This window comes from Zalophus californianus, chromosome 8, assembly GCF_009762305.2.
Source record: "Zalophus californianus isolate mZalCal1 chromosome 8, mZalCal1.pri.v2, whole genome shotgun sequence".
Lineage (NCBI taxonomy): Eukaryota > Metazoa > Chordata > Mammalia > Carnivora > Otariidae > Zalophus > Zalophus californianus.
In genome coordinates this window covers 59457858-59485133 of record NC_045602.1, presented here as the reverse complement: position 1 = coordinate 59485133, position 27276 = coordinate 59457858, and the positions used below count along the sequence as shown (strand labels likewise).

Below are 27276 nucleotides of genomic sequence, written 5' to 3'. Positions count from 1 at the left end.
TATTGGGATTTCAGAGCTGGAATGCACCTTGAAACTCATTTTATCAAAGTCCTTTGTGCTGCAGATGAGTAAACTAAGGTCTTGCTTCCTCGAACCAGCAGCGTCCCCTGGAAGCTTATTAGAAATGCAGGACCTTAGGCATCCCAGCAGACCCATTGCTTCAGAATCTCCAGTTTGAAGGTCTCCAACATCTTATGTGCTCATGAGCACATTCAAGTTTGAGAAACGCTGCCCCAAGAGAAGGACAAGACTTTGGAATCAGATTGTTCCAGATTCAAAATCCAGATTTTTCACTGACTTGCAAAGTGGCCTTAAGCAAATTACTCAATCTGTTTGATCCTCCAGTTTCTCGATAGTTCAATGGGGATAATAATACCTACACTGGAAGGTTACCCTGGAGCTTAAAAAATATATTTGTATAGTTCCTACTCAAGTGCCTGACAGGAGACTTTCGATAAATGGAAACTGCTGCTACTACTCCCACTCCTACTCCTGCTACTGGTACTACTATTGCTATGCTGCTGCCGCCGCTGCGCTGCTACTAATACTACTGTTGCTGCTACTGCTAATACTAGACTGCTGCCGCTGCTGCTACTCTGACCCCTGCTGCTGCTCCTGCTGCACCTGCTGCTCCTACCCCTGCTGCTGCTCCTGCTGCACCTGCTGCACCTGCTGCTCCTACCCCTGCTGCTGCACCTGCTGCACCTGCTGCTCCTACCCCTGCTGCTCCTACCCCTGCTGCTGCACCTGCTGCACCTGCTGCTACTCCTATCCCTGCTGCTGCTCCTGCTGCACCTGCTGCACCTGCTGCTACTCCTATCCCTGCTGCTGCACCTGCTGCACCTGCTGCTACTCCTATCCCTGCTGCTGCTCCTGCTGCACCTGCTGCACCTGCTGCTGCTCCTACTACCACCACCAGCACCATGGTTATTAATATCTCTGAGAGGGAAAGTAACTGTCCTACATTGACAAGTGATTAGAGTGAAACTGGGGCTCAGGTCTCCTGACTGTTATTCCAGGGCAGCTTTCCCCGGACCTAATAATTTCCCTTTTCTTTGGAGTACAGCAAAATGTTGCCAGAGCCAACATTCTTATTTAAGATCACTTCAGTTCTTGGAGTAGGATATAGAAAAAGGAGACTGCTTTTTTTAAGGTTTCCATTTAAACTTTCTCAAACAATAAAGTCAATTTGCTCAATTCTGTGTCCTTTCAAAGGGTCATAGCCTCAGCTCCCTCTGAATTTCTTCTAGGTGGCAGCTTCTGTTTCCTTCAACTATGGAACGCCGCCTTTCTCTAAGTTTGCTTCTGGCCTCCAAAAACTTTTCTTGCTTTTTTAAATGAATTTTGTGCATTTTGGTCCTTGTCCTTTCAGTACTCAGCCCTACGCTCAAGTGTACCCACATCTCCAGATACGGAGCCCCACTTGGAACAGTTGTAAAAGGAGAAAAAACTTTATGAAAATAAGGTTCTTCCATTTTGCAAACTGCAATAGGCATTAATTGCTTTCTTTGAGGTCCCAGAACGACTTCTGGTCCCTGTACTTAGAACTGAAGGCATGTGACCTAATTTGAGAACATTGGCTAACATACTAAGCCCTTAGCCTCAGATATACTGGGTTCCAAAAGGTATAAATCCCCTGGCTGGTGAAATAATATATTTGTGTGAAAAACATCCATATATCCCAACAAGATCTGTAGAAACACTCAGCAACTATGGATACCTAACAGGTAGTTCTCTCTCATGTAAGTATGAAAGTGTAAACAGAAGAACAAGATTGTACGTAGGACCAGTTTTAGGTTTGGTCCCACTATAGTGCAGTTCCACAATTTAGAAGGAATTACATGGCATAAGATGGATGGACAGCATCAAAGTTGTGCATCTGAACCCATGAGTAGGCTCTTCAATCCCAGGGTAAGAGTTCTGGGATGAAGTGGAAAACCCTTAACAGGCTCTGGTAGGAATGATGCACCTCATTAATACCCAAAATGTATAAGCAACTCACACAACTCAGGAGTAAAACAACAACAACAAAACAACTCAATTAAAAAATGGGGAAAGGACCAGAATATTTTTCCAAAGAACACATACAGAAAGCCAACAGCACAAGAAAAGATGCTCAACACCACTCATCATCAGGGAAATGCAAATCAAAACCACAGTGAGATATCATCTCACACTGTTAGAAAGGCTAGAATCAGAAAGACAAGAGGTAAGTGTTAGCAAGGAGATGAAGAAAAGGGAATCCTTGTGCACTGTTGGTGGGAACATAAATTGGTTTAGTCACTGTGGAAAGCAGTATGGAGATTGTTCAAAAATGAAAAATAGAACTAGCATACGATCCAGCAATCCTACTTCTGGGTATGTAGCCAAAGGAAGTGAAAACAGGTTATCAAAAAGATATCTGTACTCCCATGCTTATTGCAGCATTATTCACAATAGCCAAGGTAATATGAATGAATGAATAAAGAAAATGTGGTATGTATAATGGAATAATATTCAGCCTTTAGAAAGAAAGAAATCATGTAATATTTTTTAAAGATTTTATTTACTTGACAGAGACACAGCGAGAGAGGGAACATAAGTAAGGGGAATGGGAGAGGGAGAAGCAGGCAGCCCGCCAGATGCGGGGCTTGATCCCAGGACCCTGGGATCATGATCTGAGCCAAAGGCAGATGCTTAACGACTGAGCCACCCAGGCGCCCCAAGAAATCATGTAATTTGAGACAACATGGATGAACCTGGAGAACATTATGCTAAATGAAATAAGCCAGACACACAAAGATGAATATTGCATGATCTTCCATATATGTGGAATATAAAAAAAAAGAAAAAAGAAAAAAGAAAAAAGGTCAACTCATAGCAATAAAGAGTAGAATGGGGATGGGGACAGGGGGGAGATATTGATCAAAGGTATAAATAGAAACTTCCCTTATGAGATGAGTAAGTTCTGGAGACCTAATATATAGCATGGTGACTATTGTCAATAATAATGTTTTGTATACTTGAAATTTGCTGAGAGAGTAGGTCTCAAGTGTTCCTACCACACGCACTAAAAAAGGTAACTATGGAAGGTGATGGGTATGTTAGTTTGATTGCAGTATCATTTCACTATATCTGTGTACATAATATCATATTGTATGCTTTAAATATATATAATTTTTATTTGTCAAAAATAAAATTTTTTAAAAATGAATTGAATTGATGTACCTCATCCTCTTATGGAGGTGAAAAAGCACTGGGTTTTTCATCTCTGTGAGGCTGGGAAAAAGTAGGTAACTTGGCTGCTGCTAGAATAAGTGGGTCCAGTCGTAGGTTTCCTACTTTGAGGGTTGCATTTCATGCTTGCTCAGTTTAGCAAGCACTGTGCTTTGTGCTTTTAACAAAACTTAAGCATTTCCAAATGAATCAGAAGATCCAGTATGTATTTGTCAAAACACTCCCCTCTGCGCATGCACACACACATACACACACACACACAAATTGGCTAAATTCATAAACAAGCTGCTTTATCAGGGTCACAGAGTCTTAAGCATGGATCCAAGTGAGTTAAAAGCCATGGATATAAATAAGAAGTCTAACATTTCCTGAGCGGGGACATAAGCACACAAATACACTGTGCTGTCCTAAATTCCAAAGGCAGTATTTCCCAGAGTCTTAAAAGAGGTCCTTTTAAATTTTTTTAAAATTTTATTTATTTATTTATTTATCTTCTGAGTACTTATATATTAACTAAATACAGTTCTGAGCACTTTAGAAATATTAATGCACTTAATAACTTTAACAATTTTTGCCAGGTAAGTACTCCTCATATCCTCATTTTGCAGATGAGGAAATAGAGTCACAGAGAGTTTAAGTAACTTGCCTGAGATTAAACAGCAAATAAATGGCAGGATAGGAACTCAGGTAGTTTGACTCTAAAGTCTATGCTATTACTTACTATGTTACATCATGAGGTTATTATGTTGCAATTTTCTTTATAACTAGCTGGTAGATAAATTTGTTTGCTTGTAGTACTAATGAAACCAAGATGGTGAGTTCAGTACTTGAATGTGCCAATTATTGAGGCTCTGCATATAGTAATATATAATCTCTGGTTGGTTGGTTGGTTGGTTGGTTGGTTGGATGGATGGTTTTTAAAGGGTGCTCCACGCAGGGCTTGAACTCATGACCCTGAGATAAACCTGAGCCAAAATCAAGAGTTGGATGCTCAATGGACTGAACCACCCAGGCAACCCTGTAGTTTGTATCTTTAATTTCAAAGTCTTCAATTAATTATTAGCTTTTTCAACTCAAAAAACTATGATAGTTTTCCCTTTTAGGGCCATGCCTTATAAACTACGAGTATAAAAAGCAATGTAAGCATTATTTCTAAAACATCCTAAGGTTGCAATACAAGGGACCAGGTATAAATGCCCAGAGCTTGCTAGAGATTTGTAAGAGAGAATTTATAATGAGACTAAAAATAAGTTATTTGCCTGTTGAACACCTCGATGCTTTCCTTCCATGCTGCTATTTGCATGAAAATCTGCCCCTTAGGTCAGGGTTTATTATAGGTTGGAAAAGTTATAGCCAACCACAAACCCAGGAATCCAAATCTCCCAACACACATAAAAAACAAAAAACCTCCTTCATCTGCAGCCAGAAGTGCTTCTGGGCCTTGGAACTGCCCCATTGTGCCTTGGCCCCTCCAGCACAGACAAGCCAGAGTGTTGCCATGGCGGCAACGACCCAACTGTGTGGGTTGGTTTCAATAACCAGCAGCTGCTCACTTCAGAAAAAGCAGGAGGACAGCCCAGTTCTGAATGAGCATTTTTCTCTGAGCTTCGACATGACCTGCATATTGTTTTCTCATTGAATTTCCTTTTATTTATTTTTAAATATCAACTTTCCTTGAACTTTCCCTCTCATTCGTGTTGCATTTGGCAGGACGACAGAATTTCTCTTTCCTTCTGTAGAAAATGTGGTGTTTTTTTTTTCTTTAACAGTTCCTGAGGTTTTCCCCGCGCCTTCTTTATCGCTCCCATCCACACACACACATTTTGCACACACACACATACACACACGCACACCTTTGCCTTATTATATAAAGACCCAGAACAAAGCCACCGAGTTTAATTGCTTCAAGAAGTATGAAGGCCCAGATAAACCCAAAAACTCTCCCTGACTCACCCAACACCAGGCACATTTCATTTGTCCTGTGAAAATTTGGAGGTGGAACAGAAAAATGACCCTTTCTTCACATTGTTCTGGCCATGATCAGAGTATCTATTTCTTAATCCTAAACATATTCTTAATTCAGAGTTGATTCACAACTTGGGTTTTTTTCTCTTTGTTTACATGTTGGCAGAATGCAAAGAATATAAAAATATAAAGACTACCAATATAATTTATGACCCTCCCCCATAAGGATTGCAGGAAAACTGTTCTTGATGCAAGACAAGAGCTGTATTATATTTGAGATTAATTTTGCCCCCTCAGCACTTGAGGGGTTTGGAATAATTTGGAAGTGAGGTTTGTGCTGCTGTTGAGCTCTTTTTTTTTTTTTATGAACTTGAAACAATTTGTTTACAAGTTGTTACTAAAGTCTGTCAGAGAAAAATGTTTGTGGACATAGTATCCAAAAGGCTGACAGAACCCAGAACTTGCTTGGTATTCAAAGGAGAGCTCATCCAACATTATCCTGCACACTGTATAATTACTTGCATGTTGGGAGCCAAAAAAGGGAATGCAATCCTGTGAATGTGTGTTTATACTGAAGATTTTGAGAAGCAAAACAATTCAGCAAGCATTCTTCATCCCCAGCATCTGGGAATAATTAATTTGCTTGCTATGGTTTATAGCATGAAGTTGATAAAGTTGTCTGAAGCATTGAGGCCATTTGCCTTATTTAAAACTTTCTGCTATAGGATTTTACATTGTGGCTAATTTTAGTAAATCTTTTTATTTTTAATCCGAAAATGCTGTGACAAGGAAGAACCTTCTGCTTATGGTTTCTTGATCATTTTCTTTCTGGTATTATTCCCACTGTGTTCAGGAAGCTGGTGCTCACACACCTCCTGCTCCGTTCTTCCTTGCTATGTAATGCTGCCGGGGCAGAGCTCTCAACAGTGAGGCCCAGGAAAAGGTAGTTGGGTTTTTATATATTGTTTTCAGTAAACACTTTTTTTTTATTTTTAAAGATTTTTATTTATTTATTTGACAGAGAGAGAGAGCACAATCGGGGGGGCGGTGGCAGGCAGAGGGAAAGGGAGAATCAGGCTTCCCACTGAGCAAGGAGCCCAATGCGGGCTCGATCCCAGGACCCTGGGATCATCACCTGAGGCGAAGGCAGACACTTAACAACTGAGCCACCCAGGTGCCCCCATTTTCAGTAAACACTTATTAGAGCTCTGAAGAGTTCCTCTGGAGCTCCATTTTACAAATTTTAGGCCCAGACACTGGGGAGATTGTCATGTGAGACTCTCAATGTATTACATTATGGACAGTATTGTGACAAGTTCTGATGGTTTATGTTAGGTGCTACATTCCTTTAATTGTGACTTTTATGTATTTATTTTTTAAGATTTTATTTATTCGTAAGACACAGAGAGAGGCAGAGGGAGAAGCAGGCTCCCTACCAAGCAGGGAGCCCAATGCGGGACTCCATCCCAGGACCCTGGGATCATGACCTGAGCCAAAAGCAGACGCTTAACCATCTGAGCCACCCAGGCACCCTTAATTGTGACTTTTAGAAAGAAAGCACAACATATACAGTTGACCCTTGGGCAATACCATGGTTGGGGTCCCAACCCTCCGTGCAGTCAAAAATCCATGTATAACTTTTGACTCTCCAAAAACTTAACTACTAATAACCTACTGTTGACCAGAAGCCTTACTAATAACATAAATGATTGATTAATACATATTTTGTATGTTATATTATATACTGTATTCTTATAATAAAGCACCTAGAAAAAAGAAAATGTTACTAAAATTGTAAGGAAAAGAAAATACATTTACAGTACTATGAAAAAACCCACTTATAGGTGGACCTGTGCAGTTCAAACCCATTGTTGTTCAAAGGTCAAGTGTATATATAATGTCTTCTCTATCTGATCTAACAGTTCAGCATGTTACAGGGAGCTCATCGGTCTCTGGGGAGTCTCTTTCTATTTCTCACTAAGGCATGCTAGAATGAAACACAATTGTTACTCTGACCTTAGTTTAATTTGGGATTTCAGAATAGGAGCAAATGTCTTATTTTTGTTGGCCGAGTGTTCCAAGTGTTTAACAGTGTTAAAAGTTTTCTATAGCACTTGTAAAAGCTCAAATTTCACAACATCCAGCTCTTTTCTTTTGAATCCTGGTGAGAAACAAACTAAGGAACTCCGCAAATAGAGCCAGGCTTTCACCCCCACCTCTCTCTTCTCAGGATTTATCTCCACACTTTGACAACTGTTTGAAATCTCTGGTGGCCTATATTTCAGATCTCTTTGGACTAAATATATGTCATTGTCCTTCACAGTCAAAAATAACTTCTAGAAAGATTTCTGTTTATGGGGGTTGTACTCGCAAAGAGTATCCAGCCCGAGGTCCAGTTGTCAGGTTGGTACACTCACTGCCCCAGACCCAGAAAATGCTGACTCAGACAGCTACTTTTGCCTTTCTGCTTCTACACTCCCACTCTACACTGTGACACCTTCCTGCTCCCTCCTTGAGGGCTGAGAAGCAGGGACTGGACCTTATATCAGTGACTAGATCCTTTCATGTGATCACTCTCAAAAGCCAGTATGTGATCCAGTGACTGGATTGGTACTGGTGGGTCATGAGTTTTCTCAGATCTGTTTTCTGATACCAAAAAAAGTAAGTTCCATGAATACAGAGAGCTTCCCTATTTCATGTTTACCACTGTACCTCATCATATAGAAAAATTCCTGATGCATATCATGTAATAAGTATTGGACCAATAAGTAAACAAAAAGGTAAGTGGATATGCCAATGGGGTGAGTTTTTCCTGAAGCTGAATTTACTCATTTTCAGAACTTCTAATATTATGTTCTTCTTACTTTTTCCCTTTATAATATGTTTCTTTTGTAAAAATTATTATATCAGGTAAAAATGTTATTAGGAAGATTTTTAGGCAAAAGGGAAATATTAAACAACATGATATCTGTTCCCAAAATACTTGCACTCATCCATAAAACTCAGAATCTGGAAGTCACTCCCCTAGAGCATGTTCTTTCTTGCTGTTGCCTTGTCTCTTGTGATATTATCATTTCCTTCATAAAAGTTGCCTCAGGAGGGGTAACAAAAGGTTAATTTATATGAACCAAGATCAAAACCATAATTCAGATTCAGAATCAGGACGTTGTGGAGCAGCCACTTAGTGGCAGGCCCTGTGCCGCACACATTCACATGTTCTCCGGCTTAAATTCCGAGATTGGAGTTATTAGTATTTCTCTTTTACAGATGGAGTGAAAGTGGGCTAGATTCTGGGTGGTCCGCATCTTCCCCCACACAAGGAAGATCTAGAGGGATGAGGAGGTCCAAAAGAGGTGAAGGGAAGATGTGGGACTAAACAGTGCTTTGACAGTCAAGGGTGATTTGGTTGGGAAGAGAATGACACTGTGGTAAGAGTAAAGATGAGAAGGAAGAATGAGCACACTGTAGTTTGGAACAGAGTCCAGACTGACCTAAATGGAAAGCAAGCAGCAGATAGGAAGACTGTGGATGCCCAGACTGCCCAAGACCATCATTTTGCAAGCGTGAAGCTTCAAAAGTTGGTATGTTCTGAAGCTTGCTAACTTCTCAGGTTCCTATTCAGTCAGTCAATGGCCTGGAAGACATATTTGTCTCTGAATTTGTTTACTTGACTATTTTTGGCTTCACCTAATGTTGCTTGGGAAGATGAGTGTGCTCTTAACTGCTGGTCATGTTTTCCTATAAGAAAGATTCTCTTCAGACCTTAGTACACAAGCTTGTAGGTCTTTTTTTTTTTTTTTTTTTAAGATTTTATTTATTTGAGAGAGAGAGAATGAGAGATAGCATGAGAGCACGGAGGGTCAGAGGGAGAAGCAGACTCCCTGCTGAGCAGGGAGCCCGATGCGGGACTCGATCCCGGAACTCCAGGATCATGACCTGAGCCGAAGGCAGTCACTTAACCAACTGAGCCACCCAGGCGCCCAAGCTTGTAGGTCTTTAAGCATAATCAGTCAATAGCTCTGTTGCCAAATGTGCACAGCCTTCCAAGTTTTCTATAAGAGCTCAGACTATTGAGTTAGAAATTTCCAAGAGAAGCTGAAGCCTAGCCTCTTCCAAGTGTCTAGCCCCGTTAATGTATATGTAAGCTCAGTGTAAAAACTGAATGACATTAATTTTATTATCGAGGTTTACTTTTTCCAGTGGTGAGAGCCTATGGATCTAAGGACATGTGTGCCATCGTTAACTCTGAGTCATCTCATTTGAAGAGTGAAAAGCTGATAAACTTGACAATATGTGTATATGTAAAGTGCCTTTTTCAATGACAGGTGGTAGGTGTTCAATAAATTGTAACTACAGTGGATTCTCATTATTTGTGGGCTCTGTATTGGTGAAGTCGCCTACTTCCTAAAATTTATGTGTAATCCCCAAATCAATACTCATGGCACTTTCCTGGTCATTCATGGACATGGGCAGAGTAGTGAAAAATTTGAGTCACCTGATATACACATTCCCAGCTAAGCTGAACAAAGTAACACTATTTTTGCTTAGTTCCCATACTATAAACAAATGTCTTTTTGTAATCTATTTGATGCCACATTTTCCACATTTTTGTGCCTTTTTATTGGTGATTTTGTTATTTAAAATGATTTCCAAGTGTAGTCCTGAAGTGCTTTCCAAGCTTTCTACACAAAAGAAGCACCTTTTAGAAAACAATGTGTGTTAGATAAACTTTATTGAGATATAAGTTAGAGTGTTCTTGGCCATGAGTTCAATGTTAATAAATGCATAATATATATTAAATAAGGAAATAAAGTATCTTTTAACAGGAACATACATAAAATAAAGTTATGCATTAATCAGTTAATGAAAATGTGACCACAGGCTCACAGGTATCTAACCATGCATTTTCTCTAGGAACGACGGTTTCATATTTGCTCATCAGTGTTCCCAGGGACTTTGCACCACAAATAGTGAGAATCTACTACATTTATTATTGTAGTCATTCAAGAACTATGTGGTTGCTGCCTAAGCCCAATCTGTTAAGAGTGTCAATGATTTTGTTAAGTTATATCAGATCCCACTGTCTTTCCTCTGCTTCTACCTTAACCAAGATTCTCAAAGTGGTGTTTCTTCATGGTCCCCATTCAGTGCAATGTCCTTTCAGTTCTTGAGCCAAACTTGTCTAGGTTAATAATCCCTGATTCATTTGTTAAGCTTGGCATGACCTCCATCCCCTACTCTTGCCAGACCTAGATACCCACTAGAGTGAATGATTTCTCAGATTGAATCCTCAAGTTGACTTCATAGCCCATCATCCTGGAATTCTGTGTCCAAAGATGAGGCCTGAGTGTCTAGATCACCACTGAATCTCATTATCTCTGCATAACCTACAAATGAGGATTTACCATGTGATAGGTATCCACCCTGTTAAGCTTTTACTCTCAAAAGGGAGACCCATAAAGAGATGTAATATAATGTAGTCAATGATGTGTAGATGATGCTGTGGGAGTGTGGTGGAGAGAAAGTAAATCCAGCAGGCAGCCTTTGCTGAAAAGTGATTAGAACCTAGTCTTGAAGAATAAGGAGTAGCCAGGAAAAGAAGAGGATGAAGGCTGTGTAAAGATATTTTGGATTGGGGCACCTGGGTGGCTCAGTCGGTTAAGTGTCCAACTCTTGATTTTGGCTCAGGTCTTGATCTCAGAGTTGTGAGTTCAAGCCCCACATGTACCCTACTTTAAAAAAAAAATGTTTTGGATAAATGGAACAGCGTAAGTGAAGGCAAAGAAGCATGAAAAAGCATGGATTATTCTGAAAATCACAAACATTTAAGTATTGCTGGTTATAAGGCATGGAAAGAAGAGACATGGGAGATGAGTCTGGCTAGGGAGATCTGTCATGTCACCAGCCTATATTCATCATGTTGGTGATGGGGAGCCAATAAAATAGTGTAGCTCAAATACATGGCTGGATTTGAGTTATACAAAGACCACCCTGATGTCTGTTTGGAGGATGAGTCTGAGGGGTGCCAACCTGGAGACAGCTTCCATTTTTCGAAGTTTCCAATCGTTCTGGTGGGAGATAGTGAGGTCTTGAGCTAGAGCAAAGGGACTGGAAGGCAGAGGCACATGATGTAGTAAAATCAGCAGGCCTCAGTGATTGTATTAGTCAGGATATGATAGATCATACTACAGTAACAAAGGATCCTCCTCCATCTCAGTGGCCTATCATGAAGGTTATTTCTCAATCATGCAGTTGGCCAGGCTTCTTTGACTTGGTGACACTACCATTTCAAGACAAAAACCTCTGCACTCAACACAACAGGAGAAGAGGGGCGTTTCAGGTAAAGAGAACTGAGAAGGCTTTTCACTACCTTGGCCCACAAATAAGATGTGAATTTTTACTCATGTCTCATTGACCCATACTAGTCATATGGCTGCACTTAACTGTAAGTGGGATGGGAAGTATCGTTTCTAATACGCCCAGAAAGAAAAAAAGAATTGGATATCGGTGAACACTGGTGATGTTTACCATGGTCAAGGTCATGGTGGAATAGAGATGGGATAGCCAATGTAGCGAAATATGCACATGGCAGATGGAGAGGTGAAAGAAGTTTATGATAAACTTCAGATTTTTAGCTTGGAAAATAGAGGCTGATGGTGCCAGCCAGTGAGACAGGGAAGGCTGAAGGAGCACCATATTTGAGGGTAAAATAATGGTTTTTGGATACATGAAACATCTCTAGGGTAAACATTGTATCCAGAGATAAAAAGCAAAAGGTAGCTTGGGGTAAAAGGTAGTGTGGGGCAAAGCTGAAGGCAGTTACAGTGTTTGAATGGTTCAGAAGGAGCAGTAACTGAATCATGGTCATGAGTGGGAGGCAAAGCAGATAAATCACCAGGAGAAGGTGTTTGGGGAAAAAAAATATAGACTGGTGCTCAAGGCTGCTTTCAGCATCAGGCACACATTTTCCTGATGATATGAAATATGTTAAAGGTGTCATTGAATGCCTGACTGTGCTCTGAACCTTAGCTAGTGACTGAGGTCCTGGTTTTCCATCTCTCTGTAGCCATCTAGCCTCCCTGGGCCTGGATCCTGCTCCCATAAGTGAGCCTTCTGTAACCTGGCTACATGTAGGCAACCCTCCGTCAACCCTGTCTAATCATACCTTGGAATATCTCTCACCTGGCATGGGCTAAGGCCATAACCATAACAGAACTTGCTACCTCATTTTAGACTCTGCTTTTAGACCCTTACCCCAGGTTTAAACTCTTGTGTAGGGACAGTTTCTCCAAACCCCATCCTGAGTCCCTCACAGAGGCCATTCTAGCCTTCCTGCCAACTCAGAAAACTGTGGTCCAGCTTGCCTCAGGCCATACCCTTAGGAATTTAAGAAGATCAGTAAAAGCAATGGTCTTGCATGTTTTTCCCAGAAAATATTTACTACCAATAAAGGATGAAATTTCTCTGAGATTCTAGAGTGAGAGGTGGGTGGCATTATACAGGAACCAGCCTGGAAGCAATAATCAGTGGAGAGGTAAACTTGCTCCCAGCTGGGCACAGGACTCCATGTCCAGAGTCCATGGCTGATATAACAGGGAACCAAGCCTAGGGAAGAAAGAATTGTGAGGAAGCTCACAGAGACTTCAGGAAATAGGTCAGCTGCCATACACATGCCCCCTGTACCAGGAGGAGGCTAAAAATCCATGTTCGAGTCTATAGAAGGACATGACAGATCCACCGTAACTGTAGGAATCAAGATTGGGGGTCCAGGAAAGTGGAGAGGCACTACGGCTTCAGGACACCAAGAGTCAGAGTTAGGCTGCAGACCTGCGTTGTTCTAGGAGTTCTGGTCTCAACAAGACAAGAACTAAGAGGGACAGTCTTCCCTGGACTGGAACCAATTAAAAAAAAAGAAGTAACAAATATGAAAATACATTATGTACTGTAACACTGAATAAACGCAGGATATTGAAACTGTTTAAAAGCTAGTCAAGTAGGGGCGCCTGGGTGGCTCAGTCAGTTAAGTGCCTGACTCTTGATTTCGGCTCAGGTCATGATCTCCCAGTCAGAGTATCAAGCTCTGTGTTGAGCCCCGCTCCGTGCTGAGGGCAAAGTCTGCTTGTCCCTCTCCCTGTGCTTCCTCCCCACCACTTCTCTCTCTCTCTCTCTCTCTCTCTCTCAGATAAATAAATAAGAAATAAAAGCTACTCATGTAAAAATAGGCTTTATAGCCCCAATTTATGGGCAGGTGCTATGCTAAGTGTTTTATATACATTATTTTTTTCAATCCTCCCCACAACTATAAGAGGTACTATTATTATTTGCATTTTATGGATGAGGAAACCCAAGCTCACAGAATATCTAATTCAGGTCATGCAGCTAACTGGTAAGCAGCAGAGCCTGTGGTCAAGCCCATGCCTGTGTTGATTCCAAAGACACTTCCCCCAAACGGAGAACACTGCTGTGTCTCTGTTTTCACATGTCCAGCTGGGCTGTCTTCACTCGTGGTCTGCAGAGGTTAGTTCTGCAACACCAGCTCTTGTCTCTACTGTCAGCCAGAGAGCAGCCTGGGGAGGGGGGGGACCTTGAGGCTGATTCTGGAGGAGGGCTCCTTCCCCCACAACAAGCGCACAATGGCCAAGCTCTGGGCCTTATCTGGCAGCCCTCACATTCCTGCTGAGCGCCCCAAGCAGGACACATTCCTGACTGGGTGGAGGGAAGAATTCCTAGCATTCTTCAGCCGCTGTCCTCTGTCCTCACAGGAGCTCCTAATCTAAATGGGATAGAGAACAAAAAAAAAAACAAAAACCCTTCATTTCTAAGGTTTGGAATTACTCTGCATTAAGTCCTGCTCTCCAAACCAGGAGAAGGGAGGAACAAAGCGCTGGAGGGAGATTCAGCACCATTGAGACACATACTTTTCCTTATAACATGTTTTAGGATTGTGGAATCAGGAATTCACACTCTTTCTCAGTGGTCTCTAGGGTCTATGAGGTCCTTGCAATTAACCTTCATGGTTGACAGACAGTTTATATTGTTTCATTCTTATACATCATAGCATCCAAATATTAGTTATACTTTGAAAATAAAACAGTCCAGGGATGCCTGGGTGGCTCAGTCGGTTAAGCCTCTGCTTTCAGCTCAGGTCATGATCCCAGAGTGCTGGGATCGAGCCCCACATTGGTCTCCCTGCTCGGAGGCGGAGAGCCTGCTTCTCCCTCTCCCTCTGCCTGCCACTCCCCCTGCTTGTGCGCATGCACTCTCTCTCTCTCTCTCTCTCTCTCTCTCTCTCTCTCTCTGGCAAATAAATAAATAAAACCTTTAAAAAAAAAAAAGAAAAGGGCGTCTGGGTGGCTCAGTTGGTTAAGCGACTGCCTTCGGCTCGGGTCATGATCCTGGAGTCCCGGGATCGAGTCCCACATTGGGCTCCCTGCTCAGCAGGGAGTCTGCTTCTCCCTCTGACCCTCTTCCCTCTCGTGTTCTCTATCTCTCATTCTCTCTCTCAAATAAATAAATAAAATCTTTAAAAATAAAAAATAAAAAATAAAAAAAAAGAAAATAGTCCAGTTGTTTGTGTGAACATTACCTCTCTGCAAAGATAACACCTATTACTTTTATAAATAAATTTATATTATACTATGCTTTACCACTTACATTATCTCATTTCATCTTCATAAGAAATCTGTGAGATTGGTACTATTATTTCCATTTCATAGAGGAGAAATCTAATCTGAGAAGTCAAACAGCTGCCAAGGCAGAGGTGGCCTGTGACCAAATTTCCTGACTGCCCTCTACCATGTTTCACCCAAGGCCTCCATTATGTCATCACAGATGCTACAAGCTGGTAACTGGGAGTCTGCCCAGTTAGTGAGTAATATCTGATTCTCCTTCCCAGTGACAACTCCAGTGAGAGACTGGAGGTTGGGGGGCTAGGGGCTAGCTAGGGCCCAAGGTCAGATGTCCTTGTGGCCGTAGAGTATGAAACAAGAAAAGTGATCTAGCATCTTGAGAAGCTGAGTCAAAAAGCCAAGCCAACCACCTAAGCAATGATTTTCAAGGTATGGACTCTAACCAACTGGTAGGCCACAAGCATGTTCCACAAACTGATGCCCAAATGTTAAGTCTTTTCTTTGGATCTTACTAGCAAATGGCCCTTGATGCCCTACATTTTTTCTCTCTCTCTGTGTGTGTGTGTGTGTGTGTGTGTGTGTTTGTCTAAAGGCTACTTACCAATAACTTCTGAATTGTCAAGAGTTGGTAGTATTTGGTATTCATGAATAAAAATTTAGCACATAACTAGAGTTTACTGAGGGCTTAACTAAATATTCACCTTGCTGCCAGGCAACACTTGGCAATATTTGCAAACTCCCACTATAAAAATGCACAGGCAGATTGCTGAATATCCTCAATTTGGGGGAAGATAGTTTTGTTATCAGTATCAGTGCTATATTGAGTTGCTTGTTCTTTCCTGTGGTTACTATCTCTGCTTTTTCATTATAAATTACCCTTCTTTACCTTCATCATCATCTATTGTGTTTGGGGTGTACTGTTCGATTAACCCTATGGTAGGATAGTGGTATCTATATGGATCAATACTATTTATGACCTCTAAGTTCCTATAACAAAACATAAACCCACATATGGATTACAGTACACACAAAAGCCATCCATACCAATATCGCTAAAGCAGATATATATATAATCTGAATAAAATGCGCTTGCACAGCAACAGTTTGTTGCTATCAGAGAATTCTTTGAAAAATAGGAAGACTGGAGTGTGTGCTTCTCGGAGCATTTTGCCTCATGTAGGTGGGACTCAGTCAAAACAGTTTGGGAATCACTGGGTGGCGAGGGAAAACTTGGGTTCATTATAGTGGGATGGGAAGAACTACAGAGACCAGAAGAGAGTGAACATTTGAAGGAAGCCTAGGAGGCAGAAATTGGAGAGATTAAAGAAATTATGCCTACAGTGTCTTTTCCACATGGAATGTGGAAGGAACAGTTAAAAGTGAACGTGTCCCCAGGCTGCCCTATAGGGTAGTCTGGTTTGGGCACTGTGCAAAAATGCCCTGCCAGGGCAGGTGGGGGCTGAAATCCAGCTATCCTTTACTGACTGTGAACCCCAGTGCCAATGAAGAGAAACCTTTCTGTAACTTGCCTCTACAGAATGCCTTTTAGTAAATGATTTAAAAGTGCCCTTATGTGCAAATTATGGCCCTTGAGATACTCCAGGAAGTACTGGGAGACTCTTTTTTTTTTTTTTATGGATATACTGAAGGTGGCCACTTTTGCTCCCAACCAGAGAAGATGGCTGAGTAACCTAAGGATATTGAACAGGCATTCAAGTTAGGCTTGAAACTTAGAGAAGAGTCCAGTAATGTGCTTATATTTTGGCAAAGTCAGAACATGGGAAGTAAAGAACCTAGATATAAAATAAGGTCTTTCTTTAGTTTCTTGAAATGCCACCAAGAAAAACCTTCCAATACTGAAAAAAAAAAAAAAGCCATCTGAAAGGAAGAACCCATGGAGAGAGGTCTTCTTATCCCGAGAATCTTTGAGTTTGAATTCAGGCAAAAGGAAATCATCTGGTTATTATTACGAATTGAAAATTCCTTAAATGACGCAGGCCAAAATAGAGCCACCCTCTTCAAAAAGCAGTTCTAAATCTGTCCTGCCATATAATTTCATGAATACTTTATTATAAGCTTTACACCACTGTTAATCATTTTATGTGTCCCATTTCATAAAGTGATAATTGTCTTCAAGTAAACCTTAGTGAATAGTAAGATATCATTAAAGGTAAGGATGTAAAATAATGTTTAGTTTGGCTCCTGAAACTTAATCATCTTGGTTTCTTACCTTGTAACTATTAAGAGAGATTAGCTGACATTGTCCTTTTTCACAAACACATTTGGGTGACTGAGTTGCCATATTCCTTTCAGAATTCACATTTCCAAAATTCCAATGGTAGAGTCAATGGTTACCTTTATTTGATTTACCCTGATAACTGAGTGACTATTTATTTGGTATGAATAAAGCTGAGGGTTAGCCCATGTCTCCGGCATACTAGCTATGATCCTACAGGACTGTGTGGTTGGGAAATTCCTATGTGAGGTTGTTGGATTGTATAAGATCCATTATTTTTGTTTTACCTACCCACAAAAGTCCAAGCCATGTTTTGCTGGAAAAGCAGGGAGAAACCACAATGCATTAAAAAATAATAATAAAAAACATCCTGAAAACCAAAACAAATCAAAAAAACAAAACATGATCCCCCACCTGTAGTCAGTGGGATTTAAATTCCCAAGGGCTATGGTCAAGTTCCATAACTTGCTCCCTTAAGCTGTGAGTGGGCAGGCCTACAGTAATCATTGTTTTTCTCAGTTCTTAACGGGCGCAAGGGCCAAAAGCCATCAAATACGGAAGCTTTGGAAGGTAAAGCTTTTCAAAGATCCAGATGAAGTAAGAAGGGGAAAATACTGTAAAAGCAATATTTATTCCCATCTTTTTTTTTTCCTCAAAATGGAATAGGGTGTGTTGCTTTGTTTCCCCTTTTGATTCATAACCTGGGGCTCGCACTAAAAAATAATAACACAGTAACTAGCACTGTAGAGTTCATAACATGCATCCATATATGTTAGCTTATTTGAATTGCAAAATAGCCACTATTATTAGATTCATTTTAATACAGAGAGCACCGGGCCTTAGAGAGAGGCTCACTCAAAGCAACTCAGCTTGACAATTACAGCCTGGACTCCAAAACCCTTCTTCTGACCCTAAAGCCTATGTTTTGCATTTTATCAGCATAATCTAAAGCAAATGGTGTCCCTTTTTTATTTGACCTCCCATAATTCATACCAGTTTAATCAATCTCCAAATAATGGAGAACTGACTTAACTCTAACATCAATGTCATACCTATTAGTTAGTTCGGGAACCCAGAAGCCTCTTGGCTTCTTCTGCTGTTTTTACAACCTATGTAAGTATGAAAAGCTTGACAATACCATAACCTCCCCCAGAAAACCAAGGTGATGTTAACTTGCAATTCGTTCTAGAGGCTTTTTCTTCTTATCTGCTGCAAATTTTACATCACTGGTACCTGTACCTAATAAATTTTAGCCATTGTCATTCCTTTATAATCTTTTTAATTACTCTAGCATCATATTTTTTTCTTTGGATTATTTTTGTTTTCTATCTGTTTCATGTATTCCTCTACCCCATCTAACCCCAATCAGCTCTCTTAACATTTCAGGCTCTTGTTTGAAGGTCCTAGTAGGTAGCTAGCACCTGGAGGTCTTAGAAAATATCATGCCTTTTCATTATTGAAAGTGAATATATGGAAGAACAAATATTGTGAAAATGTCTATGCTACCTAGAGCAATCTACACATTTAATGCAATCTCTATCAAAATACCGTGAACTTTTTTTAAAAGAAATGGCAAATAATCCTAAAATTTGTATGGAACCAGAAAAGACCCCGAATAGCCAGAGCAATGTTGAAAAAGAAAAGCAAAGCTGGTGGCATCACAATTCTGGACTTCAAGCTCTATTACAAGGCTGTGATTATCAAGACAGTATGGTACTGGCACAAAAACAGACATATAGATCAATGGAACAGAATAGAGAGCCCAGAAATGAACCCTCAACTCTATGGTCAACTAATTTTTGACAAAGTAGGAAAAAATGTCCAGTGGAAAAAAGATAGTCTCTTCAACAAATGGTGTCGGGAAAATTGGACAGCCACATGCAGAAGAATGAAACTGGACCATTTCCTTACAGCACACACAAAAATAGACTCAAAATGACTGAAAGACCTAAATGTGAGATAGGAATCCAACAAAATCCTTGGGGAGGACACAGGCAGCAACCTCTTCGACCTCAGCCTCAGCAACTTCCTAGAAATATCGCCAAAGGCAAGGGAAACAAGGGCAAAAATGAACTATTGGGACTTCATCAAGATAAAAAGCTTCTGCACAGCAAAAGAAACAGTCAACAAAACCAAAAGACAACTGACAGAATGGGAGAAGATATTTGCAAATGACATATCAGATAAAGGGCTAGTATCCAAAATCTATCAAGACCTTATCACACTCAACACCCAAGGAACAAATAATCCAATCAAGAGATGGACAGAAGACATGAATAGACATTTCTGCAAAGAAGACATCCAAATGGCCAACAAGACACATGAAAAAGTGCTCAACATCGCTCGGCATCAGGGAAATATAAATGAAAAACCACAAGGAGATACCACCTCACCCCAGTCAGGATGGCTAAAATTAACAAGTCAGGAAACGACAGATGTTGGCAAGGATGTGAAGAAAGGGGAACCCTCCTACACTGTTGGTGGGAATACAAGCTGGTGCAGCCACTCTGGAAAACAGTAGGGAGGTTCCTCAAAAAGTTGAAAATAGAGCTACCCTACCACCCAGTAGTTGCACTACTGGTATTTACCCCAAAGGTACAAATGTAATGATCCGAAGGGGCACATGCACCCCAATGTTTATAACAGCAATGTCCACAATAGCCAAACTATGGAAAGAGCCTAGATGTCCTTCAACAGATGAATGGATAAAGAAGATGTGGTATATATATTCGATGGAATGTTATGCAGCCATCAAAAATGAAATCTTGCCATATGCAAGGCCGTGGATGGAACTAGAGAGTATTATGCTAAGTGAAATAAGTCAATCAGAGAAAGACAAGTATCATATGATCTCACTGATATGTGGAATTTGAGAAACAGGACAGAGGATCATAGAGGAAGGGAGGGAAAAATGAAACAAGATGAAACCAGAGTGGGAGACAAAACATAGTGGTGGGGGTGGGAAAGATGGGGGTGGCTGGGTGATGGACACTGGGGAGGGTATGTGCTATGGTGAGCGCTGTGAATTGTGTAAGACTGATGAATCACAGACCTGTACCCCTGAAACAAATAATATATTATATGTTAATAAAAAACTAATAATAAAAAAAGGAAGTGAATATATATACATATATATACACATATATATGTATGTCTATGTATACATATATGTGTACGTATATTTGTGTGTGTGTGTATATATGTATATTACAAATTTCTCAACAGTAATGAAAGACTTAAAACAGAGACTCTTAATACAAAGTTTAAAAGTTGTACTGACAAAAACATTTTATTTATTTATTTATTAAAGATTTTATTTATTTATTCATGAAAGAGAGAGAAAGAGAGAGGCAGACTCCCAAGAAGCAGGGAGCCTGACACGGGACTCGATCCCAGGACCCTGGGATCATGACCTGAGCCGAAGGCAGACGCTTAACCATCTGAGCCACCCAGGAGCCCCTGACAAAAACATTTAAAAAAAAATGGTATTGGCCAGTAACATTAACAGGGATTTGGACTGTTAAATTATGTAACAACTTGGATTTCAAGGTTAAATCTCAAACCATCACCAGCAAAGTGTGTTGTGCCAAACATCTAGAGGTCTGGAGCTAAAACCACAGCTAAACTGAGTCCTGGGCTGTATCTTAGTTTTGGTAGACCCAAGAAGCAAGAGGACAAGGCATGCTTCATCTGAGCATTTGTTCAGAGTACACTGAGCATAGTGATCGCCCCACCACAAATTACCCTCTTCCACGGTTCCCATCCAAATTCAAGTAAAAGAACTTGAGGAAATTTTTCTCCTCAAATGTTGAGGGATTTGTCCTTCTATGTGGTTTTTTATAAACCAAAGAAGAATCTTGAAGGTAAACATCTTCCTGCCTTGTGTCTTCTTTATGAACGCTTTCATTAGGCTAATGAAAATCATCAGGTGGGAAAGGAAAGTTCTGTTCCTCGCTGGAGATTTACTCCTGTAAATACTGTCCAGCACAGTGTGCTGGCCATAGGGATTCAGAGTTCCTCCCTTCTCATTTTTAGTGACCCCTGGCTTCACCCACATCCCTCACCCTGCTCCACATCCCCTTATTCCTCAAATTACCAAATCTGAAGATAAATGAATTACACTGGGGCAAAGGAGAAAGGGAAAGGGGGCGGAGTAAGCCTCAGGTTCTGTATGAAGAGTCCTACAGATTAAGAGTTTTATTTTCCCTCGGGCGCCTGGGTGGCTCAGTCATTAAGCGTCTGCCTTCGGCTCAGGTCATGATCCCAGGCTCCTGGGATCGAGTCCCACATCGGGCTCCCTGCTCAGCGGGAAGCCTGCTTCTCCCTCTCCCACTGCCCCTGCTTGTGTTCCCTCTCTCGCTGTGTGTCTCTGTCAAATAAATAAAATCTTTAAAAAAAAAAAGTTTTATTTTCCCTCATCACTACTCACTGTTAGCTTATGACTTAAAATTAATCTTGCCATTTCTTGCAATATTTGGCAAACTGAATTCCCATCAGCAGATTTGGGAGAGGGGAGGAGAAAGTGAGCACTTAAAAGTTATCATTGCTTCCGATACTGCCAATGTGTTTGCTGATTTCAGAACTGGTAGTGCATAAACCGGGAGGGGATTGAAGCCTCGGAGTTTAATGAGAGGTCACTAGATTCCAATAGTCAGAAGATCTGGGTTCTTCCAGGTGTGGACCATTGGGTAGCAGCTGACAGATGAATGGTCCTGAACCTGCACATTCCGGAGAGCTGCTCACACAGTAGTGCTCTACAGGGGGAATGTGAGGCTATTTGGTGACAAAGGACAATGGCCTTACTGAAAACAGTAGTCTGGAAGTCAAGAATCATGGGACCAATTATAACCTAACCTTGTGGGAGGGGAGTCATTGTGCTTCACCTACAAAGTGGGGAGAATAACACATTGCCCAGCTTTCTTGCCAGGGCTGTAGTGAATATCAAATAAGATAGAATATTTAAAAACCTGAACACATGTAAGATAGCATGACTGGAATGAGGCAGTGGTCTAAGTAACTGCTAATTTGACTTCTCATAGCACAATTCTATGCTATTGACAGTCTTGATCTGAAGTCTGACAAATTCATTTGTAGAAAATCTGGCTTTGCCAGAAACATTGACAGGCCATTCATAACCAACTCTTTTGTGCTTAAGAGCTACATAAAATAGTAGTTCTACATAAATACATAAAATAGCTAGAACAACATAAAATACTGAAAAAGTGTTTTTTTCCTTCCATTAGTTTTGCACCTGGAAGGAAATACCTAGGCTCTGAATGAATAGTAGTGAGATGCTGGGAAGGCTGTATCATGTCACAAGAGGAAATTAGAGGACAGGAAGTTAGGGTAACACCTCAGAGAACTTTGACCAGGATAAGGAAGGGGTGGGGCACCTGGGCATATTTATCCCAGAGAAAAAAATGTTATGGGAAGAACAAAAATGCTGCCATAAAATATTGCAAGGGCTGTTACAGAGGAGATGATTAGATACTCTGTTCCATGAGGCAGATCACTGAGTGAGCACAAAATGAAGATGTTGGATTGAACGATCTCTGAGTTCCCTTAAACAAAATTCTGGCATTCCAAAGTTACAAGGAGAGAAGCTGTGGCTCAGCACAAGGGACTACTTTCCATAAATAAGAGTTCTCCTTCAGTGGACAGAGACACCCAATCTTGAAGATATTTTGACATTCGGAAGGAGTCTGGATTGCCATTTAAGAAGGAAGTGGAGGGCGTGCCTACGTTCTGAATAACTTGAACTCTGTGACAGTGTAGCCTCCCTGATTCTAGGATATTTTGATTCTTTAGTAGGATGTATCATAGAAAGTGCTAAATAAGGTGTCTATGTGTCCTTCATTGTCAGTGGGAGTAGATACTGTCTAGGTCGTGATTGTTGTCATTCTCCTTTTCTCCCTGGCATTGAAATTGCTAAGAAGCAGCTTTTCCAGTGCATTTGAATTAATAGCCTTATTTTCTACTTTATTTGGGTTTTTTTTTTTTGATGATTGTTCATTGTAAACAGCTATGAACAGTTGTTTGTATAGCAACTACAAAACCAAAGCTGCTTCCAAGCTTGCACCAAGAAAATGCTATGCTCAGCCTGGAATGAAGGTGTCATTGGATTCTGTTTTGCAGATAGCATATGATAAACTGATTGGCAAAGTCTAGAAATAAATCAAGATCATCCTGATGTTTAGAAATCTGACACACAGATGGTACCAACACATTTCAAGCTCTTAACTAGGTCATAGTCTTATAATGAGTTATGATGTATTCTGACCTTCCGGGCAACTATCCTGCCTGCCTTTAGGACAATGTGTTGCTGGATTTGGGGGAAAAAGTTCATCATCAACAACTATAAATTTTCCAACTAGAAGAATAGGATTAACAATAGCAAATAGCAAATAACTGGATACCTTATTAACACTGAAGTGAAGCTCATCCCAACAGTTATGAGGAAGCTAAACATGTAAATGTCATGCACAAGATCAAGAACAACTGTTGTACACTAAACAAGTAGAGGAAGTAGAAGACAGAAGGTCAAAAGAAACAATGGATATATCAAGACAGTTTCAGCTGCAAATGCCAGAAAACCCACCTCAAAATGGCCTTAGCAAAGGATATTTATTGACTTACATAACTGAAAAGCTCAGTCTTGGCTGGACTCAAGGATGCAGGTGATGTCCAGACAACATTCACACCCCACATTCCCTTGATCTCTCTATCTCTCTCTTGGCTTCATTCTCAGCAGGTTCTTTTCACTTTGTGGCCCACTAGAAACTCCAGGCTTATATTCTTCCCAACTCCAAGTCAAATAGAGACAGCACCTCTTTCCCAGCAGTTTCAGCCCAAGGCCCTAAATTCAGTTTCACTGGCTTGGCTTTGGTCATGTGCACTTTCTTCACTAATGGTAGTGGCCTAGGTTTACGTGAGTAAGGTCAGCACCTAACCCACAAGGACAGAAAATGAGAGGACCAGGGAAGGAGGAGGAATGAATGCTGGGCAGGCAAAAACAACTGATGTCCATTTGCCTAGAAGAGCTTCAAGCAATGTGGTAACATCACGAATGGCTGGGAAACTTCTACAGGCTATAGTCCCAGGCAGCTGGAGATCCAGACTTTGCCATTTTATGAGTAGAAGCTTCAGTCCCATCATAGTTGAGGATACAAGAGCTCTAAGAACACCAACCAGTTCTGGGGTTTGAATGGCCTTTAGTCTAAGAATGGGTATCAGGCACATTTGGCACAAGAAGATCCCATGTTTTCAGAGTAGCCTTATTAGGCACAAGTGCACACACATCGGAACATATCAATTGTGCCATCTTAGGAAACAACAACTCTGTGAGGGTTTGTGGGTGTGCATAAATGTTCAAATGCAAGTGTCAGTGGTCTTGATGCTATATCATTGAAAAGCCCTGAGAAGAGCATAATAGCCAAGCAACGGTCCTGGAAACTAATCTTTCATGTGGCAATGGATAGAAAAGGGAGGGGACAGTAAGTTAAAAAACCTGGGCTAGACTCCTCTCTGTGGGAGTGAGGCGAATCACTCTTTGGGAAAGAAGAAAGGTTAAGTAACTCATGGCTTCTGCTTCATTTTGGAGGTGGATGGGTAAGTCTGGATAAAGTAAAGCTTTTTAGCAAGTTGAAAAATGGGTTCTTCAGTCAAGGAAGGGAAAAGCCACTGTGGGAGAAACAAGGGAAATGCTCTAGTTCTCTGAGGGCTTAAAATGAGCCATTGGGTTTTAGGAGCTGTTATTTTGACTTTGAGCACATGGAGAAGACATTGGCATATGTGTCCTTTCTGCCCACTATTACCAAACTTTTAGTTACAGTCAGGTGTAGATATGCCTTTTAACAAGTATTTGTATTTCTTAATGATACAGAAAGCATGAAGTCCATCAATGGCTTATGAGGAAAATCATGCTCCTATTTTCTAGCCTCCTCTTCCATCAAGTCCAGCAGGGAAGAAAGAAAGGAAGAGAGAGAGAAAAGAAAGAAAAGTTAGATAGAAAAGGAAGGGAGGAAGGGAATTCCATATATTACTTCGCTAGGGTTGTCCTAACAAAATTCCAGAGACTGAATGGCTTAAACAATGGAAATTTATCATCTCACAGTTCTTCAGGTTAGAATTCTAAGATTGGTGTCGACAGTGGTGGTTCCTTCTGAGCGCTGTTAGGAAGAATCTTCCATGTGTCTTCCCTAGCTTCAGGTGGTTTGCTGGCAATCTTTGGCATTCCTTGCCTTGTAGATGCATCACCCCAATCTGTGCCTTCATCTTCACGTGGTGCTCTCCCCATGTGGTTGTCTGTATCCAAATTTCTCCTTTTAATAAGGATACCAGTCATATTGGATTAGGGCCTATCCTAATGATCTCTTCTTAACTACCTCTTCAAAGACCTTAATTCCAAATACAGGCACATTCTGAGGTACTGGGTTTAGGACTTCAACATACAGATTTTGGAGGGTGCACAATTCAGCCCCTAACAGTCCATAATCCTTCTTATTATTCCAGAAGTTATAAGTGGCTGCAAACTTTGCTACAGTGTTTGAATTCTAGAACTAAATATAAGCTTAGTACTATAATAGGGGTTGGGGGGGAGGGTGTACACTTCAGAATTCCCTCTTTCCCATCACTGAGATAATCATGGTGACTGAAGGATAAAAGACCAGATTCTTCCAGCTTGAACGATTTTATATCTTTTTTTTTAAAGATTTTATTTATTTGAGAGAGAGAGAATGAGAGATAGAGAGCACGAGAGGGAAGAGGGTCAGAGGGAGAAGCAGACTCCCCACTGAGCAGGGAGCCCGATGTGGGACTCGATCCCGGGACTCCAGGATCATGACCTGAGCCAAAGGCAGTTGCTTAACCAACTGAGCCACCCAGGCGCCCACGATTTTATATATTTTAAAGCAAAAATTGGAGGAAAATCAAAATTCCTTTTGTATAAAGTGACCGATTCTTTGACTTTCCAAGGTATGGGAGAGGAAAACTCTTTGTTTCTTTACTCTCAGTAGGGACAAGTGAATACAGTACTTCTCTTTCCACTCCCCCTCCATGGAAGAGGGGCATGGGAATTGGGTGGGTTAATTCCTAATTTGGCTTTTGAGAGCAATGTCTCCTGTTTCTGATACAAACCAATTGATCACATGTTGCTGCCAATGTGCGCTTGCCTAGTGTGAGTGAGGCTTTGTGCTGAACAAAAGGAAGACAGCCCTACTTTTAACCACAGTCAAGTCCTCTGTGGGACAGACAGGAATAACATGCATGATTGCAACCCATAAGTAATACACCTCATGTCATCTGCATTTTGCTTACTCTTTAAAACAGAGACTGTTATTCCTGGACAAGTCAGTGTTAATCCTAGACTCCTAACTTCAGGGCCAGTTCTTTCGGGGAGTGGCATTTCCCTTCACCTCTTCCTCTCTCTATATTTTCAGTCCAGTCAAGCATAAATAAGTAGGCAATTTCTACCCTGATCACTGAAGCTCTAAAGATAGGGCACTGAACCCACTAAATGATGAATACATGCCATATGGAGCTAACGGCAAGTTCGGATGTAAATTATCTCCGTGTTGCTCTCTGCATTGCAGATAAAAAGTCCCTTGTGTCATCTCTTTGTACTGAGCTGTGTGTATCTGAAAACAGCTAAAATCACTGAGAAAGTGGAACATTTAATTTCATATTAAAAAGACAGGGTATTGCCTGTATTAATGATTAGTGAATGTTTTTAAAACATTGATGTTGCGCACAATTGATTTCCTTGGAATCTTGTATTTTAAGCAAATGTCTGAATCCTTCTAGCCAACTGTATTGATTGTGCACTGCAGTGCACAAAAGTTGGAGTCGTAAGCCCCTAGTTTGGGTTCCTGCGCTGAGAATAACAATTGCCAAACATTTACTGAGTTGCAAGCAACTGTTCTAGGCAGTTTATGGAAGTTATATCATTTACTTTTCACAACAACTTTAGAAGACAGGTCCTATTATTCCCACATTATATATAAGAAAACCACTCAAATAGTTATGAGAAGAGTTGGATTCAAATCCACGCTGTCAGCTACAAAGTCCATGCTCTTTCCACTACTCCATGTGACCTCTTGCCTTCTAGCTGTTTTAACCTGAAGCAGATGCAAATACTTTCTTGGTCTCTTTTTCTTTATTCTTAGGGGAATTGAATGAAATATTCTCTAAGATCCTTTCAACTTCTAAACACTCTGTGATCACTCCCTTTTT

At 40.8% G+C, this 27276-nt stretch overlaps 1 protein-coding gene and 1 long non-coding RNA gene across 2 annotated transcripts in view; one reads left to right on the top strand and one right to left on the bottom strand.

Moving 5' to 3' along the window:
- Positions 1 to 14946, bottom strand: part of LOC113938247 — a 50070-nt gene extending 35124 nt beyond the window's left edge. The window contains exon 1 of the long non-coding RNA XR_003524864.1: positions 14836 to 14946. This is a non-coding gene — a long non-coding RNA (uncharacterized LOC113938247). The remainder of the gene's footprint in view (positions 1 to 14835) is intronic.
- A 151-nt stretch (positions 14947 to 15097) lies between these two features.
- The window catches only part of EHBP1 (EH domain binding protein 1), a 366839-nt gene continuing 354660 nt past the window's right edge, over positions 15098 to 27276 (top strand). The window contains exon 1 of the mRNA XM_027623541.1: positions 15098 to 15239. The gene's annotated coding sequence lies outside the window, so the exon portion shown is untranslated. The remainder of the gene's footprint in view (positions 15240 to 27276) is intronic.